General features: G+C 40.0%; 1 protein-coding gene across 7 annotated transcripts in view; it reads right to left on the bottom strand.

Moving 5' to 3' along the window:
- MAPRE2 (microtubule associated protein RP/EB family member 2) overlaps positions 1-22,646 on the bottom strand; it is a 156,835-nt gene that overhangs the window by 52,073 nt on the left and 82,116 nt on the right. The window lies entirely within an intron of this gene.

Below are 22,646 nucleotides of genomic sequence, written 5' to 3'. Positions count from 1 at the left end.
GTTTGAATACATGTATTTTAAAGCCAACAACTATCTGTTTTAGCAAGATAAAAAATATACTTGAAGGTTCATAGAGCTAATTCTTATGGCTGTTTTTGAGGTGGCTGTGATTCTTCCTTTAAAAATTTCATGCGGTAAACATTTTGTGAAGAGCTCTGAGCTCAATTTTGTTATTGCTGAAACAGCATACAAATATAAAATTTAATCAAATAAAAATATGGTAAAAATCTAAGTTAGCAAAACCTGAAACACACTGAGAAAAACAGCATTTTGGGAATATATTAAGCATTCTGGAGACTTAACATTCTGGGAATGTTAAGACCACTTTATCAGCATGACTGATTTGATCAAAAGTCAATCAGCCTTCTCTTTTGAAGGCTTTATCAGGAAGCTTGAATGCATGTGTCAGCCCTACCTTAACCCCAGTCTTTCATGGAGAAAACAGAAGTTGCATCTTTTGTAACTGGTCTGTTGTGTTTGACCAGAGACAATATTTCAGGACATTCTTATCCTGAACTCCCTTTCAAAACAGCAAAGACAACAGCAAATTCAAGAGTACTTTTCACAAAGGAGATAAAGTCTCTTACAAGAACATATACTTTGAACACAAGAAGTTTATTTTTAAGACAAGGGTGTTATCCAATTGCAGTATCCCACTTCTCTAACCTTCCCCTCCTTCCTCCTCCAGTCTTCTGTGCACTCTCCCAATATCTGTTCCGGAGGGATCCTCGGGGGGGGATCCAACAGGAAGGTGAGTCTAATAACATCTGCTAGTGTAATGTTGGATCTCGCTCAAAAGGTTGGATCAAGACTAAGCCATGCTTATTGGACTTGGCCTACTGAAACAGGAACATAGAAAGCTGCATTATACCAAGTCAGACCATCAAGCTCTGTATTCCCTGCATTGACAGGCAGTAGCTCTCCAGGGTTTCAGACAGGCTTCTTTCCCAGCCCTACATGGAGATGCCAGGGATTGAACCTGGAACCTCCTGCATACTAAGCAGGTGGTCTACCACTGAGGTATGGCCCTTCCTAACAATGGGTCTACTGTAAAGATGGCTAAGTTTGGATCCAACCTTATGTATGAGGTATGGATAGCCTTTTTTCTAACCATGGGCCACATTCCCTTCAACGTAACCTATAGGGGATACATATCAGCAGTGGGTGGGGCACCCCCTTCTCTCTTTCTGGCACTCCCTTTTCCCTGTTTTTCCCTCCTTGCCACCCATGTGAAATTATACCAAGGACTGCTTGACACTGGGCCAAGGATAACAGGTTGCCCACCTGTGCTACACAGTAGACACATTTTTCCTCTTCGCTTTTCTTCCAAGAAGGATTCAGAAACTGTTTTTAACTGCTATTTCCCTTCGATATTTATTCATCACAAATGACTAAGGACCTTTGGCTTCAATCTCAACAACATCCGAACAGCTCCAATGAGTTTAAGTAGGTTCAAAAATTATCCATAAACAACAACTATTAATCAAATTGCAAAGAGTAAGATATCCAACTTACTCCTGGTTGCTTTGCTGGCCCAGCAGGATCAGTAGCACGTAGAGGGCCATTCATTCAGCTCAAGAAATTCAGGTCTATAACACCCCATATACTTTCAAATGAAGACGATTAAGTTTAGGAGAAGGTGGAAGTTGATATAATCTAATTTATTTATTCTGCAGTAGGATCGCTACCAGAGACATCAAACAGGCCTTTAGTATATCCATGTTTTGTGGCTTGCAAAAAGGTACAAAATTTCCAGAGCTTACCCACAATTTCATATTACCCCAATAGTCAAAGCTTAAATCTTCTTACTATGCACATAGTTGTTTAAAAAAAATGACGGCCAAAACTTTATCCCACACTGGGACTTAATTATCACCTGCATCAGTTGGTTTAGTAAATAATCTGTTTTACTTGTAGAACTGGACTTCTGCACTATGATGTACTTGTATTTCAAAATTCTGAAAGTGTAAGTATTTAAGAGTGAGTTGAGAAGTACTATAGAAAAGTATATACGCATAAGACATTGTAAATGTGGACATGAGCTTTCTTGGTGTAGCATATGCAGTAAAAAAAACAATACTATGAATGGTGGCTATGTGATAGCACTTGCTCCAGGAAAAGTGAGGAAATATCAGGAAAGAATGTGGCCAAACACATACTGCGTTTTCTAAAGCTGTTTTGCCTCTTTGTGGATTTTACTTCAGAAAATTGGCTCCAGGAGAACTCCACATCACATCACATGGTGGGATCAGAAACAAGGCTATGAGAACACACTGCTCAAATTATACTCCAGGGGTGAGGACACTTTTTTCAGCCACAGCACCACATTTCTTTATGGGCAAACTGCCTGTGGCCACATGCCAGCTATAGACAGGGCCAAAGGCAAAAGTGGGCAGAGCAACAGATGTGACTTTTACAACAGACTGTCCAAAGGAATGAGCTAAGTTTCTATATTCCCCCCTCCTCTCTCCATCTACCTTCTAGACAACCAAGAGGCATAATAACAGTTCAAGAACTGTGCACGAAGAGTGTGGCTCAGGGCTGTTGAGGCTGTTGGGCTGTATGTGTGTGCTGGGGAGAATCCCAAGGGCTGAGCAGAGAGGCCTTGAGGGTTCCCTACCCCTGCCACAGTCCTTGCTGAGGATTGGGAAAAACCACACTTAGTATCCATGGACACAGCATATTTATAAGCTGATGTTTTGCACACTTGAGACAAAAAGCAACTTGGCTCTTCCTTTCACTCTTGGGAAGTTCGCCATGTCATCAGTTCCTCAGTACCTAGTCCCAGAGACTATCAATTGATCATACCTGGCAACAAATTATTGGTTTAGCAAACCAAAAATTCAAGCACTGTTCAAGCTTTTAGACTCAGCTGGAAACAACTGACAAGATCTTACAAAGAGGGTGCTCCCATTTTAAAATTACTTTTATAAGCACACGGGTTCTGTACAATCTTGCACACATTGCTGGCAACAGATTATTATTTCATTTACCGTACAAAAATGTAGCTATTCTACCTTAGGGCAAGGCATTTCTATGCACTTTGAAGTTGTGTTGGCAGCATGAATCAAGAGTACAATAACATTTAAATATTTGGCCATGGATAATTTAAATTGATGCGGTTTCACAGCAATGATGAAAGTAATTAAAGCATCTCTTGCAGAAGAATGCACATACACTTAAGTCTTACTGGAAGAAAGTGGTCAGAGTTCGCGCACTGCTTAAAATTAGGGAACATATTCACATTCTGACATTGCCATCACTATGCTCCATGATTAAGCTATGTTGGCTCAAGGCTAATATCTGATTGCCTGTCTGTCAGTCTTCTTCCACTCTCTAACACACCCCCAATGTTCTTTTTCAGGTGGATTTATCTGGGTGAGTGGGCTTTTCCAATGCTCTGAGTCAACACCAGAGAAAAAATTGTGTCTTCTAAGCTCATCCTGTGGTTTTCCCTCATTCATAGCTCAGCAGAGTCTCACCCTTTTTAGCCTGACAAAGTACATACATGTTATGGGGGTGGGGCAGGGAGATAAATGAGAAGGAATTTAACATTTAAGTCCTCTGACTGCCCTTAGGCACTTCACAGGCTTCTGACTTCTATGTTTTGCTTTTCACACACACAATTCTCTTCTAGTAGTTTTGCGATAGAGTTAAGGGGAGTTCTGCAGCCACAAAGAGTAGCAAGACTAGGCTGACCAGTTTCCAATAATTAGTTTGTCACACCCCCTCTAGGATGCGCACCTTAACGTGGTGAGGAGGTTTGAGAGTGTTGAAGAAGCTGAGAGAAATGCCGTCAGGAGTCTAGACCAAGAGGCTATACTCCTAGCAGGGGCACCCAAGGCGAAATGGTCAAAGCTGAGACACCAGACTAAGATGCATCCAAACTCAGAGGAAGGCAATGGTAAACCACCCCTGAATACCTCTTACCACGAAAACTCTATGAACAGAGTATCCAAAATGCAACACGAGATAGTGCTGGAAGATGAGACCCCCAGGTCAGAAGGCACTCACCGAGCTACTGGGAAAGAACAAAGGACAAGTACATGTGACTAATGGGTCAAAGCCGAAAGGAAGGCCAGAGGCTGATGTGCACAGTTGCGAAAGGAGAGTCCTGAATTGTACGACACACACAATAGGAACATGGAATGTGAGAAGCATGAACCAGGGAAAGTTAGATATTGTCAAGCAAGAAATGGAACGTATCAACATTACAATACTTGGTGTGAGTGAATTAAAATGGACAGGAATGGGACATTTTCAATCAGGCAACTACAAAATATTTTATGCAGGAAATGAGAAATTAAGAAGACATGGGGTTGCTTTAATAGTGAGAAGTGATGGAGCAAAAGCAATCAAGAGCTACAACACAAGGTCTGAGTGAGTGATATCAATTAGATTAAACAGGAAACCAATTAACATAACCATCATCCAAGTCTATGCTCCAACAGCCAACGAAGAAGAGGAATTGGAGAGATTTTACGCAGAAGTACAGGAAGAAATTGATCATACACCAAAACAAAATGTGCTGATAATCATGGGGGACTGGAATGCAAAAGTATGGAACAGAGAAGAACCAGGAAACGTGGGGAAATGGGACTTAGGAGACAGAAATTAAGCAGGAGAAAGACTTATATAATTCTGTGAAGCCAATGATTTGTTTCTTGCAAACACATTTTTCGAGCAACCGAAAGGACTACTGTACACGTGGACATCACCAAATGGTCAATATAGGAATCAAATTGATTATATAATTGGTAGCAGAAGATGGAGAAGTTCCATACTTTCTGCAAAAACAAGACCAGGACCAGACTGTGGTACAGATCATGAACTGGTCATATCAAAAATCAGAGTAAAGCTAAAGAAGAACAAAGCAATCATAATGCCAAAATACAATTTAAATAACATCCCAGAAGAATATAAAGATCAAGTAAGGAACAGGTTTTTATTTATTTATTTATTTAAAAAGTTTATATCCCGCTTCAGTTCCAAAGAATTCTAAGCGGCAAAAACAATAACATAATATAAACACCTTATACAATATACAATATATAAAATCAATTATCTCTCACATTATAAATTAAAAGCTAACCAAAATAAAAAGGTCTTAACTTGGCGGCGAAAACTAATCAAAGAAGGGGAAAAATGAATTTCCTGCGGAAGAGAATTCCAAAGGGTTGGAGATACCACTGAAAAAGATTTGTTCCTAATGCCAATCTGATGAATTTGGGAGAAAGGAGGAATATTAAGGCCGGGGTCTAATGAAGATCTTAAAGGACGAGTAGGCTCATAAAACGAAATACGATTAGATAGATAGCTAGGCCTGAACCAGATAACGCTCTGAACGTTAACACCAAAATTTTAAACTGGACTCGATAAGAGATTGGGAGCCAGTGTAGCTGTTTTAGAAGCGGAGTGGTGTGGACTCGCCAACCCGCTCCTGTTAGCATCCTGGCGGCTGCTCTTTGGACTAATTTTAATTGATGGAGTGTTTTTAAAGGAAGTCCTGTGTAAAGCGAATTACAATAGTCCAGCTTAGACGTAACCAGGGCATGGGTAACCGTGGTTAGGTCAGAAAGCTCCAGAAAAGGGCGCAATTGGTGAACAAGTTTTAGGCGGGCCAAGGCGCTTCTGGACGTTGCTAAGACATGGGCCTCCAAAGTCAAGGCCGAATCCAGGAGGACACCCAGACTACGGACCTGGGTCTTTAAAGGGAGTAAAGTTCCATCTAATAACGGTACATTCCCTATTTCCAATTTGGTTCGGTCCCCAATCACCAACACCTCTGTTTTATCTGGGTTCAGTTTCAGCTTGTTCTACGTCATCCAGATCTTAACTGCTGTTAGACATTTATTTAAAGGGAGAATGGCATCTCTCATATCCGGAAGGAAGGAATAGTAAAGCTGGGTGTCATCAGCATATTGGTGAAATCGAATTCCAAAACTCTGGATAATCCCACCCAGCGGCTTCATGTAAATATTAAACAGCATCGGTGAAAGCACTGAACCTTGTGGTACTCCACATGACAACGGCCAGGGGTTAGAGCTAAAGTCCCCAAACAGTACTCTCTGTGATCTGCCCTCCAAGAAAGAGGCGAGCCACTGAAAAACAGCGCCTCGTAAGCCCATCTCAGAGAGGCGTCCCAAGAGAATATCATGCTCAATCGTGTCAAACGCCGCAGAAAGATCAAGAAGGACTAACAGAGACATTCTCCCCCTGTCCAACTCCCTCCGGAGATCATCCACTAAGGCCACCAATGCGGTCTCAGTTCCATGACCCCGCCTAAATCCGGACTGAGATGAGTCATAGTAATCTGTCAGCTCCAGAAAACTCTGGAGCTGAGAGGCCACAACTCTCTCAATAATCTTACTTAAAAAAGGTAAGTTGGACACAGGGCGAAAATTGTCCAAGCAAGAAGGGTTCAAAGAAGGCTTTTTTAATAAGGGAATGATAATTGCTTCCTTTAGGCTTCCTGGGAGGCGGCCTTGCTGGAGGGAAGCATTAATCACCTCGCAGATCCGATTTGCAAGTCCCTTCCTGGACTGTTCTATAATCCATGAGGGGCATGGATCCAATAAACACGTGGTGGGTCTCATCCCTTCCTGGAGATTGTCTATATCAGCAGGAAGGACAAGCTGAAAAGAGTCTAAAGTGGAGGAACAAACAGTCACCGTAGTCGGGGGCATAACATCGGTTAAAGTGTTATTAGAGTCAAGGTTAGAATGAATCTGGGTAATTTTAGTACTAAAATATGTGGCTAATTCTTGGCAACGGGAAGCTGAATATTCAAAATTCAGTTTATGTTGGTCTTGGTTAAGTAAATTCTTAACCACCCAGAAGAGTTCTTTAGGTCGGTTGTCAGCAGACAAGATGGCAGCCGAGAAAAAGGCTTTTTGTGACGATAGTCTAGATGTCATATACTTCAAAAAATTCCTAGCCTGAAGTTGGTCAGAAAGACTCCGAGTCTTCAGCCATCGGCGCTCTAAGCCTCTATAAGTCCGTTTCATATCTCCCAATTCCTTGGAAAACCATGGGGCAACTTTAGAACGAGAATGAGTGAGTGGACGTAGAGGGGCAATAGCATCTATGGTCCTGGACATTGTATTATTCCAAGAATCGACTAAGTCGACAATCGAGTCACTGGTTCGGGGAACAAATAATTTTTCAACAGTGGATAAGAAGACGGTTGAATTTAACAATCTTTTTGGGTGAATCATTTTTAAAGGCTTCTTTCCTTTAACAGGAATATGTAATGGTGGTATTTTGAATTTAATCAAATAGTGATCTGTCCAAAGTAATGGACGAATGGATAGATCACTAATTGCGGAATCCTCTGTGTCAGAGCCAGTATAGAAAACAAGATCAAGAGTATGGCCAGCTCTATGTGTAGGTTCGTTAATTAATTGAGATAATCCCAAAGTGGTCATAGTCGTCACAAAATCACGAGACGTTCCATATAAAGAGGAATTAATATGGATGTTAAAGTCTCCCAATATTAACAATTCAGGGGACACCAGCATTAATTCTAATATCAAATCTGATAGCTCTTGCAAGGTGGTCATAGAGCAACATGGGGAGCGATAAATCAGTAAGATTACCAAGCCATCCTGACTACCAGATTTTAAACTAAGGGCTTCAAATCCCGACAGAGATGGAAACGGTATTCTAGTCAGATAGATAGTCTCTCTATATATAATTGCTACTCCACTTCCAGGGGCTCCAAGCCTGGGTTGATGTAAAGCCAAGAAGCCAGGCGGGCAAAGGCTAAACAAGTTCACTCCACCAGCTTCATCTAACCAGGTTTCAGTAATGCATAATAAATCAGCTTGTTCATCCAAAGTAAGATCTTGGATAATCACAGATTTCCTATTTACAGATCTTGCATTAAGAAGCAGGATCTTAGATCCGAAGAAATTAATTGGAGAAATAGTCTGTCTCTCTTTTTGAGCTGATTGTGCGGGGGTTATTAAATAGCGGTATGCTCTGTCCTCCTTGTGGCGAACATATGGTGTCGACTGATTATAGTTCCCTCTGCCTGATATCGTGAAAATAGGGTTTCTATCAAGGATCCTCAATGAACATCCCCCCCGATTCTCTGGGCAGGTGTATGAACAGAAAGGGGACAGATCTGATTGTGATGAAACTCAAAAGGAGACGGCATCAGGTTCTAATAAAGATCTGCGTCTAGGGGAGTCTATATGAAATTGATCCCCAGGGGTGGTGGGAAGTGCCGAATCCATCGTAACAATTTTTTTTTATATAGGGGAACCACAGGCAGTTTCAGCTACTAGGTGAAGATTAGAATTTTTTGTATTCTGTGACAGTCTATTATTTTGCAATAGCTTAAGAAGATTATACAGATCATCGATGATATCTTGTTGAGCCATGTCAGAGAAACTAGGGAATTTATTCACTAGTTCATCAACATGAAGCCTCAGGGGTATATGAAGCTGACCAACTGACTCTGTTTAGGGTACTCAATTAAAGGTGGAGAAACAGAAAGAGAAGACGCCAATACTTTATGATTATTACAATTAATTAAAGGGTCCCTAGGACTCATCAGAACATCTGGGTTAGAAGGGGGTAGCGAAGCAGCATGCTCCCCATATAATTCTCTTAAAGGTGGTGATTGATCACAGGAACTTAACAAAGCTACTGGCTGCTTGATAATCAAAGGGGAAGGAGTCGCCAGATTTAAAAAATGTCTCTGTACAGAAATACCTCGCTCCCAGAGCCAAAGTTTCTTGGCTAAAAACAGGTTGACCAATTTATAGGATACAAATGAAAACAGTACTGTGGACTCAGTGGGAGAATTAGATAAAACAACAAATTTAACTAAATCTTTGAGGCTTTAAACTTAGTTGACAGAGAACCAGAAGAACTATGGACTTAAGTCAGAAGCATGATCAAGGAAAAACGCAAAAAGACAATATCTGTGCTTAAAAAGAGAGAAAGACCTCAATGGATGACTGAAGAAACTCTTAAAATGTTTAAAGAGAGAAGGAAAGCAAAAGCAAAAGGAGACAGAAACACGGTCAGAACACTAAATGCAACAATACAGGGACAAGTACGTAGGGACAAAGAGAACTCTTACAATAGTTATTGTCTAGAAATAGAAGAGGACAACAAAGCAAAGAACAAGAGTCCTATTCCAAAAGATCAGAGAAATGAAAGGGGAATTTAAGCCAAGAGTAGGGATGTTGAATAATCAACAGGGGAACACACTGACTGACCGAGATGAAATAAAAGGAAGATAGAAGCAATACACTGAAGAACTCTATAAAAGAGATGACAAGAGGACAGATTCATTCGCGGAGGAACCGTATGATAAAGAAGCAGAAATTTTAGAATGCGAGGTGAAAGCTGCTCTTAAAATACTTGGAAGAAACAAATCACCAGGAACAGATGGCGTACCAACAGAATTGCTACAAGCTACTGAGACTGAATCTGCCCAACTTTTGACAAACACCTGTCAAGAAATATGGAAAACTAAACAACGTCCCACAGACTGGAAGCGTTCAATATACATCCCAATTCCAAAGAAAGGGGATCCCAGGGAACGCAGTAATTATCAAACTATTGCCTTAATATCCCATGCAAGTAAAGTAATGCTCAAGATTCTAGAACAAAGGCTCTTACCATATATGGAGTGAGAAATGCCAGATGTCCAAGCTGGATTTACAAAGGGAAGAGGCACAAGAGATCTCATAGCAAACATACGTTGGATAATGGAACGGACCAAGGAATTTCAGAAGAAAATCACCCTGTGCTTTACAGATTACAGCAAAGCCTTTGACTGTGTAGATCATGAAAAACTATGGAATGCTTTAAAAGAAATGGGAGTGCCACAGCATCTGATGGTCCTCATGCGCAACCTATACTCTGGACAAGAGGCTACTGTAAGGGCAGAATATAGAGAAACCGATTGGTTCCCCATTGGAAAGGGTGTGAGACAGGGGTGTATTTTATCACCCTATTTGTTTAATCTATATGCAGAATATATCATATGGAAAGCAGTATTGGACCAAGATGAAGGAGGTGTGAAAAACGGAGGGAGAAATATCAATAATTTAAGATATGCAGACGATACCATACTACTAGCAGAAACCAGTTATGATTTGAAACGAATGCTGATGAAAGTTAAAGAGGAAAGCACAAAAGCAGGACTACAGCTGAACGTCAAAAAGACTAAAGTAATGACACCAGAAGATTTATGCAACTTTACAGTTGACAATGAGGACATTGAACTTGTCAAGGATTATCAAAACCTTGGCACAGTCATTAACCAAACTGGAGACAATAGTCAAGAAATCAGAAGAAGGCTAGGACTCGGGAGGGCAGCTGTGAGAGAACTAGAAAAGGTCCTCAAATGCAAAGATATATTACTGAACACTAAAGTCAGGATCATTCAGACCATGGTATTCCCTATATGTATGGATGTGAAAGTTGGACAGTGAAAAAAGAAGATAATAGAAAAATCAACTCATTTGAAATGTGGTGTTGGAGGAGAGCTTTGCAGATACCATGGACTGCAAAAAAGACAAATAATTGGGTGTTAGAACAAATTAAAACACAACTATTATTAGAAGCTAAAATGATGAAACTGAGGTTATCATACTTTGGACACATCATGAGAAGACAGGATTCACTAGAAAAGACAATAATGCTGGGAAAAACAGAAGGGAGTAGAAAAAGAGGAAGACCAATCAAGAGATGGACTGATTCCATAAAGGAAGCCACAGACCTGAACTTACAAGATCTGAACAGGGTGGTTCATGACAGATGCTATTGGAGGTCGCTGTTTCATAGGGTTGCCCATAAGTCATAGTCGACTTGAAGGCACATAACAAGAAGAAGTTTGTCACAACTTGTGGGGTTTAGTAATAGGAGATATTATGTTCTGTTTCCATAGTGGATTCATAGGGGTCACGTCTAGTGAATCCTATAATGGCTGGTGTGACTAAATCTCAGCTGGTTGCTAACATCATCTCTCTCTGGCCTCAATCCCCCCCCTGGTTCAGAGGAAAATGGGGAGGAGGCATCACATAGGGAGTCATTATCCCCCACTCCAAAACCTGTCAAGCCAGAGGTCACAACTTTACCAGACTCCTCATTCAAAGAGTACCCTTCTCTCCAAACCCATGCCATAGGAGCCACCAGCTGCAGAATCAAGCAATTATCACTTAAGAAACAGGCTGTTCATCAGAGGGGCAGGGTTAAGAGCAGGTCCAGACCAGCCAGCCTTCCTAAGGCCTCAGAATGCCAACGAGACAACAGTTCTCCTTGGATGAGTTCCAGCATGAACCTGACAACAGTCCTGGGTCCTGACAGCCCATGCTGTGCCTTGCCAATTTTGACCCTACATAGCCCATCTTGACCCTGCTCTTTCATACATCAGCCTGCCCTCCCTGCTTCAATCCAGACTCCCTTGGGATACTTGAATCGAGCTAGGGATAGGCTTGCCATCTTGGCTTTGAGAACCACATGGGGACAGGGTAGCTTATGGGTGGGGCTCCTTTTATATCCTTACCATATCTGGAAATCTAAAAATAAACCAGACATAAGGCTGTTAGGGTTTCCAGGTTCTCAGGACACCAGGCATTACTTACCTCAATGAACTCTCTGCTGACAGTCCCATCTGGCAGACTTTGTGGGACTGCAGTCCTTGTGCACTAGGCCTTTTGCTATCTGAGATATACTTATACTGCAAAAATTTAAAATAGCGGCCAAAGTTTAAATTTGTTGTTCATCTCCTATTTTTCCCCAGGGTCAACAGGAAATGAATGTGCGTGGTGCAGGGAATCCAATAGAAGACTCATGTTCAAAAGCTAGTTTAGCCATGAAATTCAGAGACTACCATTCATAAAAGTCAGTTTCTCTCTACTTTATGAAAATAAAATTATATATACATATCTTGTAACCTAGCCTGATCCCTTCTGTGGGAAGTCTACATAAGGACATTGTAATTTGAGACATCTCAGATTTGTTGTTATTCCCAAAGTTTGTTTTATTTATTTAAAATATCTATATACTATTCTTCAGCAGAGTTTCCACGGTGGTTTATAAAAGTAAAATAAAATACATAAATAAAACATACCAACCAACATGTTAAAAGAGGGGAAATACATTTTAAAGCCTGGGAGAATAGAAAGATCTTTGCCGGGCACGGAAAGGAGAACAATGTTCGCATCCCAGGCCTTCCTGGGGAGGGAATTGATCAAACAGGGCATGACTACTGAGATGGCTCTTTCTCTGGTCACCATGCACTTTACCTTAGCTGGAGAAGGCACCTAGAGGACAGCCTATGAAGCTCAGCTCAATACATAGACTTGTTGGTATAGGAGCAGATATTCCACCTAGTAATGTACCTTGATCCTAAGTCATACAGGGCTTGGAAGGCAAGCACCAACAATTTTAATTGTGTTTGAAAACAGAATAGAAGCAAGTGCTTTCAATATCAGTGAGATATGTTTCCACTGACTAGAGATATGGTAGAATTCCACACAATTCAGATTTGGTACTGAATTTTCCATTAATTCACTTATTTGCTAATGTTGCAGATTGCATTTTTATATATTGATCGTTCCACAGCTATTTTCAGAAACAGATTTTTTTTAAAAAAATCTTCTTCTAAAATATTGATATTAATGTTGTTTTAAATATTTCCTTTAATTTATCAATATATCCTTTAAAAATATTAATATCAATATTTTTCCGGAGGGGAAAAAACAGATTGGTAAAAGCAGTGGCTTGCAGACAAAGAATGAACTTTAATAAATACCAGCCTGTTAGGTCAACAGAAATTTTTAGAACTGGCATTGGCCAACGGATCCCATCCTTAACACTGACTGTCCTACTTAACAAGGCTATTGCCTATAATTTGAACTACCTGCCGCTTCCAAATAGTACTCAAAGGTAGCCCCACATGCCATGCATTATAGTAGTCAATCCTAGACATTTCCAGAGCATGGACAACTGTGGCTAGGCTCTCTCTCCACAAGAGGCCACAGCTGATGTACAGGTCTAACCTGATGAAAGGCACTGCTTGAAAGACACTGCTTGCCACAGAACCTACATGTATTCTGTGACAAAGCTGGATACACCTAGACTAAGATCTTAACCCCTATGGGGTAGAGCATCCCTATCCAGAACAAGTAGAACACCATCTTTCTGAACAAGTGAATCATCTAGTCATAGTATCACTGAGTTTGTCCTCATCCAGTCTATTGCCGATTCCAGGCACCAGTTCAACACTTCTATTGCCTCACCTGAATCTAATGAGAGAGATAGTACTGGGTGTCATCAGCGTATTATTTATTATTATTATTATTTATTAGATTTATATCCCGCCATTTCTCCCAGTAGGAGCCCAGGGCAGCAAACAAAAGCACTAAAAAAACTCTGAAATGAAATGAACTGCCTTCAAGTCAATTTCGTATTCAGTAAGCAGTATTCAGAGGGGGTTTACCATTATGCTCCTCTGAGGCTGAGAGGCAGTGACTGGCCCAAGGTCACCCAGTGAGCTTCATGGCTATGTGGGGATTCGAATCCTGGTCTCCCAGTTCATAGTCCAACACTCTAACCACTATGTGACCCTGGCTCTCAAAAACACATAATAAAAACAGACTTTAAAATATATTAAAACAACCATAAAAAAATACTAAAACAAAGCATCTTTAAAAACAATTTAAAAAGCTTTAAAAACATCTATTTTTTAAAAAAGGTTTAAAAACATATTAAAATGCAGTCCAACACAGACACAGACTGGGATATTAATAACACCTCAAATGCCTGAATTATGGTTTAATGGAAAACGTTAAAAAGCATGCGAGACAAGAAAGAACCCTGCAGGACCCCATAGTATAAATATAGAACTGAGCAGTAGTCCCTGAGCAGCACTTTCTGGAACTGGCCAAGTAGAAGCGGAACCACCATGTCTCCAACTGCAAACTCCAAGAAGCCTACCCAGAAGGACACCATGGTTGATGGTATCAAAAGCCACAAAGAGGTTTAGGAGAATTAGCAAGGTTGCACTTCTCTATTAGGATGACCAAGGCAGCTTCCATGCCAAAATGAAGCCTGAAACCAGATTGAAATGGGTCCACAATAACAATTTTGACTATGTCACTGCCTGCACAAGTATGTTGCCTAGTAAAAGGATATTAGCAACTGGTCAATAATTATAATGATCCTTGATATCTAAGGTGGATTTCCTTAGTGCCAGCCAAATGCAGAATGTATAGACCAATATGAAAAAGTCATTCCAGAATTCATTTTTTAAATGACATACTAAATGTCGAATAACAAACCAACAGTCTTACAATACTTGTTAATAATATTTTAAACATTATACACACATGGGAAGGGGAAAATCTGTCCCCCTGCTCACTTTGCTCACCAACCCCCCCCGCCCATTCATCAAACAGGGATTCCCAAACACACACACACACACACACACACACACAGACTCCTCCCCCAGGACTCTGAAACACACACACACAACAAACAACCAAACACACACACAGGCACTCACAACCCCCCTGGGACTCCCAAATGCGCGCACACATACACAGGGATTCCCCAACAGGTTGCTAAGGTTCCTCTTCTTTTCCCTCCCCAACAGGTTGTTAATCTTTCTTCCCCCCCCCCGCCATGGGTCGCTAAGCTTCCTCCTCTTCTGCCCTTTAGACCTTCTCCTGCGAGGAGGGAGGGAGGAGGACTGCCATGGCAAGCAACACAGGAACAGAGGGGAGGGCCAGGGCAGTGCCTCAGCAAGAGTTCTTCTCTCTCACCACTTCCCTCCTCCTTGCCTCCCACCACTAAGGCCGTCAGTGAGGGTGGGGGGCAGCAGAGCAGGACGGCTGATAAGGAGCCACACTGGGCTGACCTGACTGTTCTTCTGTGACTTGCCTGGGCTGCCTCGCTCTCCCACTCTGCTTGCTTGCCTCATGCCACTTTGCTTGCCCTCTGGTCTGCCATCCTCACTTGCCTCACGCACCCCGCACCTTACCCCGCCCCCATGGAATGCTGCAGTCACACTGTGTGGCAGCTTACAAAAATAGTATAGATCTTTATCTCCCATACACATACACACAAATGTGACACAGCATCCTGTAACTTTTTTTTGAAAGGGTGATCTAAGGAAAACAGTGTTTGGCTCTAACAGACTTCCTAAGGGAGAGTTTTACACCCATAGTGTTACAACCAGTGCGCTCCATGTCATAACAGATCTTATTTCCGGGGCTTCCCTCATAGATGGCTTGACTACTGCAATGTGCATTACATGACAAAAATGCTGCTTGCCAGCTCTAACTAGACAACTGATTACTTCAACAGTAAGTCATTTGCATTGGATGCCTTTAGTTATTTATTTATCTGCATTGGATGTCTTGTACTATTTCAGTTCAAAGATCTTACATACAAATCCCTAAACAGCTTGGGACCTGGGTATTATTTATTACATTTATACCCCGCCTTTCTTTTCATGATTGAAACCCAAGGTGGCATACATATGGTCCCAGGTGGTCTCCCATCCAGGCACTGACCAGACCTGACCCTGCTTAGCTTCAGTAGGAAGCTGGCCTTATGTGCCTTCAGACCATAGCCTGGGTACTTGAAGGATCACCTTCTGCCATATATACTCCCTCATGAACTCTTTCGATACCTGAGATTTCATTCTGAGCACCTTCACTGACTGAAGTTCAGAGCAAGACTTTTTTTAGTGGTGTTGCTGACTCTGTGGAATGTCTCCCCGATGGAGGCCTACCTAGCCTGGATATTGTGTACCTTTGGGCAACAGGAAAAAGTCTGGCTTTTTCAAGAGCCTTTTGGGGCTGGCTGAAGCAGTCTATGCATGCTTTGTTTCTCTTGCTGCATTGTTGCCTAGATTTTTACTGCTGCCACATTGTTTCTGGTGCTGAGGTTTTTGTGACATATATGTTCGTCAATTTCTATATGAAGTTTTTATTTTAAAACTTAATCTGTAAGCTACTTTAAATTTTATAAAGAATAGCAGGACACGAAATATCAAAATAAGAATAGGTATCAACAGGGAGGGTGGATTATATGGGAGAAATTACTCTCAATTCATAACTGACTATTAGAACAAACATGATGAAAATGCCATTGCTTTTAGTGAGGCTCCTCACTTTAAAGACATGAAAGAAAAGGAAGCTGCAAAGTAGGAAGAGGGTGACAGGATGCTTTCTGCTAAGAAAGACGAGTTCTCCGACAACCAGGATGAAGATTGAAGTATGACTGTAGATGACATGGCCAAGTGGGAGAAAACCCCTGAACTTTTGCCAAGATGTTTTTCCAGGGATTTCCTCTCTTTCCAACAAAATGGCCTATTTAAGAGGCAAGCAGCTCTAGCAAGGGACTGCAGCTGGAAAATAAAAAAAGATACCGCTGGACCTTATTCAAGGAAATCCATAGTTCAACAAATGGGTGAACTGGAGCCTTGCTCCTTCTACTGCCTTTGAAAGCTAAAAGGTTTCAACATCTATGGACTATAATAGCAAGTTTTCAGAGAAAGAAGTCTCCTAAATGAGAAGACTTCCCTGAAATATGATTACACATTTTCCAAGCTGAGTAACCTGCATACTGCACAGTCAGAGAATCAGTGTTTGTGTAGTTTAAATAAAGTGAATTTAGGACTGGCAGTGGGTTTTTTTGGGGGGTGGGGAGGACTTGTTCATAAAGAAAGGGAGAGCTGGATGACCAGACCAAAGCTGTTGCTCAGCAAGGGGAAAGAAAAGAGGATATTTCCAGGTACCCCTTCCATTTCTGGGTGCCAGCTCTCTGCCTAAGAATATTTGCTTATACTCTGAATGACAACTCTACTTACAATGCATTTGTCTTCTCAAAGTTAATGGTTCTTAACTTCAGACAGTCTACTAATGCATCTAAGGGAATTCTTGCAGACAGGAGAAAGCACAGAAAGGAGACAAAAAGAAACTAAAAATCAATACTCTAACGGTGCCATGAAGTGCCAAAGAGAAACAACAAACCAGAGCATGTTGGGCTTTGCAAGCTTGTTGGTATATCCACTCTTAATTCTAGTTTTGAAGGATTAACCCATAACACGAGCACTTTAACTCTACCCATATCAGGATAGGAGAAGCAGAGACTTTCCCCCACCCTTTCAATCTGAGACAGGACTGGAAAATCTATGCCTCTCCACATTTTTTTTATTACAAAAATAAACACATAACAAAATAGAAAAGAAAATAATAGAAGTCATCTGGTTATATACATTATAAACAGCCAGATAAAAAATGTTTATTTATAGGATTATCTTAAAGCATTTCAAAGCCATTCTTTGACTAATGAAACAATTTCTTCTGCAACAGCCAATAAAAAATTTCTAGCTCAGTATGAAAGTATTCTGCCATTGTTCCCCCCCGTACCTGCAAATAGTATGTCAATTTAGCTATTAAGCCAAACCCAAATTTTTCCTAGTTATTCTCTGAGTGTCTGTACTTTTTGTAGCCTCCACCCCATTGCAGGTATGGGGAACCTGTGGCCCTTCAAATGTTATTGGACTAAAGCTCCCATCATCATTGACCATGGTGGTTGGGGCTGGTGGGAGATGTCCATCATTGTCTTGAAGGTCACAGTTTCCCTAAAGTGATCTTGTAACCAAGAACAGAGGTTGTTCTACTTTTAATCCTTTTCCAATATTTTTAACAAAACAACACTCCCACCATACATGACAGCAATTCCCTCTATCTTTTGCACATTTCCAACATATGTTTGGATAATTTGCATTCATTTTATTTAATATTTTCAGAATATTATACTACTGTATCACAATTTAAAAGCAATTCCCCTCTTATGGCTAAAGTTAATGGGAATCTATGTGCCTTTCTCCACAAATTCACCTAAATGTCTAGTTTTCCCTTATATTTTGCACATCTACCCCTTTATTTGTTCATCTTCTGTAGCATATTTAACAAGTAATGCATGGGTTTTTTTAACAAGTGATATTTATTTTTTGTAATGAATTTTTCAAAATCAGTCCATTCCCTCCACGTTTTGATTATCTCTATGATATTTATTTATTATCAGTCTTTGAAAATACTCAAACCATGGGCGTTTGTCTGGTTTGTCATTGTTCTAATTCCTAAATATTCAATCATTTTATTGTAATTTATTAAATCCATTTATGTAATTTTATAAAAGTTTTCTCCAAATTTAAAAACGTCTATCTGCATCTGGGGCTTTAAACACTGATCTTAATGGTGAGATTTTGGGCCTCAGCCATATTTTCAGCCAATTGGGAAAACATCCTTTACTTGCTTTAATCTATTTGTATTCCCTCTCCATAATAACTTACTGGACTGGAGCTCTTTGTCAGTTCCTGCTCAAAGACTGCTGTCTAGGTCAGGACTATTGTCTAATCATTTACCCTATTAATATAATTTGTTATATAATACAGTTTCAAATTTGGAATTGCTGGACCTCCCCTATTTCTTTCCATCAAATAAAACTTCAATCTTATTCCTCCAAATAAATTCCAACAACTGTTGCCTTTTTTTGATCTGCTGCTCTATTTTTTTTTGGCAGATTGAAACAATTAAATCTTTGGTAACAGTACCATTTTAACTGGAGTAACTTTTCCAAAGAACATCAAATATAGCTTTTCCCATTGTGATTTTAATTATATTTTCTTATATAATAGTTTATACTAATTTGCAGATAAATCTATCATTTACTTTTACACTAATACCTCAATATCATATTCCCCTTTTTATTTTCCTCTAATTATACTTAACTTTTTCTTTTATTTGTTCTTGAGATTCTGGTGTCCTATTAATTTTTAAAAGGTCCAATTTGTCCTTATTGTTCTAAGCATAGGCATTAAAACATCTAGTCCTGGGGTGGGCAGAGACCAGAGAATACAAAGGGTGATATCCAATGATGTTCATCTGCTGGCGCAACAGAAATTTGCTTGCACAACAGGACTTCTCCTTCCTCTACTCCCCCATGCAGCCCCCACACATCCCTAAAAATCTGCTCCAGAGGATTTCCCAATTCTAAGGAGCAAGCCTTAGGGGACACATGGAGAGCTGAAGTAGAGAAGAGAGGGAGGAAAAGCCCTGTTGCATGAACAGACATCTACTCACATTATATTGAATCTCACCCAGATATTTTAGTAGAAACAAGATGCGGTAAAAGAAACTAGGCTTCCTTCTTACTTCACTTTGATTTCTCCATTCAGAGGATTATGGTCTCATTGTCTTTGAAAAGAAGCATATTTATAACAGTCAGTAAAACCTTAAATTGGAATATTACACTGCTATTAAAATCAGAGCCCTGAACAATTATTATGCATTTTCATTTAGCTGGGCTGTTTATTGCGATAGACTTAGAATACAACCCTTGGAACACTTATGTGAGGAAGTTTGTATTTAAAGCACCCACAATCCATATGGCACTTTACAGAGTATTCACAGAGATAAGTGGGGCTTACTTCTAAGCAACATGCTTGAAGCCTGAGCCTTAATTAAAAGTTAAAACTGAAACTGATAAAAGCTAAAGTGCTTTTATTGCTTCAAACATCGATTGTAAAGTCTGCTTTCATGACAATTTCTGCAGGTTTCACTTTTCTATAATAAGTAACTATGAATATTTTGACAAAAACAAGCTTAGAATTGGGCCTAAATCCTAAATGAGGCATTCTTCTAAGCAGCCTGGTACTATTGCAGGATTTCCTATAAATGCTACATCCTTAATCCTCCCCTCACTGATTAATATTTACTTTTTCTTGTGATGAAGACAAGCACTTTGGAAAGTGCAGTGGGAAAAAAATCCTAATACATCCCAATTCCATTAAAAATGCTACCCATTAAATGGGTCAACTGACATCATTCAAAATCCAAATTTTATAAAGGATTCCACATGCTCTATACTTTGATAATTATGTATCAAGCAGTCCTTGAAGATGGGGCAGATCACAGATGGGTAACCTATGGCCCTCCAGAAGTTGTTGCGCTACAACTCCCATTACCCCTGACCATTGGACATGCTAGCTGCAGCTGATGGGAGCTGAAGTTTAACAACTGGAGGCCTAAAGGCTCCACATTCCTGATCGAGAAACTTCAGGGTTATGAAAAATTTGCTTGCCAATCTCATAACAGAAATTGATTTATTAAACTAACTATTTACTCAGTAGTCAACTTTTCCAGTGCCAAGAGCTGTATTCTAAAAACACACAAAATTCACAAAAGCCACAATTAATTTGTTTTATACCTACTGACACAATTACAAATAACTGTGTGCAAGCCTCATGCCATAGGAATAATCAAATGGAATTACTACTACATCTGGAACTGCTAATATCAAGCATACAAAAATCCTCATTTATCCACTTGAAACAATATTAGACAGGAAGACAGATATGGGGCTCTGATTTGTATTCTGGCTATAGCACTTGTAGTGGTTATGTATCCCAAATCGTTCTAATCATGAGGACTAGAAATTTATTTTAAGAACAACAATTTTCAGTATTTTTAAATAAAAGCCATATTAGTCAAAGAAAATAAGTAATGGAATGATCTTGGGGCAGAACCAAATGGCATTCCTCTTCCTTCTAGTTTGTTCTTATGTGCCTTCAAGTCGATTATGACTTTTGGTGACCCTATGAATCAGTGACCTCCAAGAGCATCTGTCATGAACAACCCTGTTCAGATCTTGTAAATTCAGGTCTGTGGCTTCCTTTATGGAATCAATCCATCTCTTGATTGGCATTCCTCTTTTTCTATTCCCTTCTGTTTTTCCCAGCATTATTGTCTTTTCTAGTGAATCATGACTTCTCATTGTGTCCAAAGTATGTTAACCTCAGTTTCATCATTTAGCTTCTAGTGATAGTTGTGTTTTAATTTGTTCTAACACCCAATTATTTGTCTTTTTCGCAGTCCATGGTATTCGCAAAGCTCTCCTCCAACACCACATTTCGAATGAGTTGATTTCAGCTGTAGTTCTGCTTTTGTGCTTTCCTCTTTCACTTTCATCAGCATCCATTTCAAATCATTACTGGTTTCTGCTAGTGGTATGGCATCGTCTGCATATCTTAAACTATTGATATTTCACTCCTCCTTCATCTTGGTCCAATCCTGCTTTCCGTATAAGCACTTACTATATGCACTCATTTTTGGAATGGGTTTATAATACCAACCAAGTACCTTTCTCAAAAATAGTAAATCTTTGCAGTATAAAATGGAAATTTCCCCCCTCCTATTAATAACCTTATTTTTATACGTGATGGGAAATACCATAGGAAAAGGTTTCTCCCCTCCCCCACAATTGTGTTGCATTAGTGCACCTAACCTCTGAAAGCCACCTAAGGATACTCCATCACTTGTGTTAGCCCTCAAGGGAAGGAATTCAATGAGCCCCCAGTGACATTCCTCTCTTCAGAGCTTTCAGCACCCTCATTTGCATATTCCTCCCTTCAAAATCCAACCAAATTTAACAATCCAACAGACTACTTGATGTACATAAATTCTTATTTTAGTTTATATTCCTATTTTATAAAGTGCAAGAACACTCAGTTGCCAATGAATTAAAATTTATTCAAATGCCTGTTGACCAAAGCTGCAAATGAGCTGTGATAGTGTCATAAGAGACCTAATATGTAGGCTTTTAAGATAATAATTGGATCTAAACTTCTAATGCAGTAGTAACTTTTTTTAAAGACAGAAATCTTGGTGATCCAGATTATTAACATAGTTTGTCTTAATCTCAAAGCAACTATAGAATCACAACTGAGATTTAGCACAGGCTGCACAGAAAGTTTGGTATCTATTACAGCTGTACAGACAGGCTGAAAACAAATGCCAAGTTGTTACATTTGTATCCTGTTCTTTTCTTCAGGGAGCTAAGAACTCAAATTTATTCTCACAACTATACAGTTAGGTAGGATAGGCCAAGACAGTGTTCTTGGCCAAAGCAACCGAGCAAACTTCATAACTGAATGGAAACATGCATCCAAATTGCCTGTGTCTAAACCTGATTGTGCCCAACTGATTAAATAATTGTTAAATAATGTTTTGCACACACCTCATTGGATTGAGATCAAGCATAAATAAAGGATGATGCAGTCAGACCAGTGCTCTATGCAACATTTTAATGCATATTAAAAACCTGAGACATGACCAGACCCCAAATCTTCCTACAGCAGCAGTAACATATGCTCTTGTGGAGGATGTGTGCCTGCAATTATGCTATATTCCCCATAATAGCAGGCATAATATGATGTGGGCTTTCTATTCTCAGCTGTGGTCTGTCTTGCCACACTGAAATGTAATGTAAAGCACCATTGGTCAGCTAACCCCCAGCTAAACTGTGTATGACACTCCTCACACTGCCCTCTACAAGTACAAGAGGCATCCCAAGACTTTGACTTGCTCTAGAGAAAACTGCATTCAAGCCTAAATGCCTAGATCGATCTTTAAAGATTGTGCTAATAGAGGTGACCAATAAAAAGATATTATCATGTACAGAAGCAAAATATGCCTTATTTAACTCACATAAAAGGCACATGGTAAGAAAACATCATTTTCACTTTTAAAACACACAGTTGTTAAAACAAGCCACAAGCTCTTGTTCACAATCTGTTTTTCAGTTAGCACTTCTATGTTGCA

This window comes from Rhineura floridana, chromosome 1, assembly GCF_030035675.1.
Source record: "Rhineura floridana isolate rRhiFlo1 chromosome 1, rRhiFlo1.hap2, whole genome shotgun sequence".
In the NCBI taxonomy this organism is placed as follows: Eukaryota; Metazoa; Chordata; class Lepidosauria; order Squamata; family Rhineuridae; genus Rhineura; species Rhineura floridana.
The sequence above is the reverse complement of the archived record's forward strand: the minus strand, read 5'-3'. Positions and strand labels throughout refer to the sequence as shown.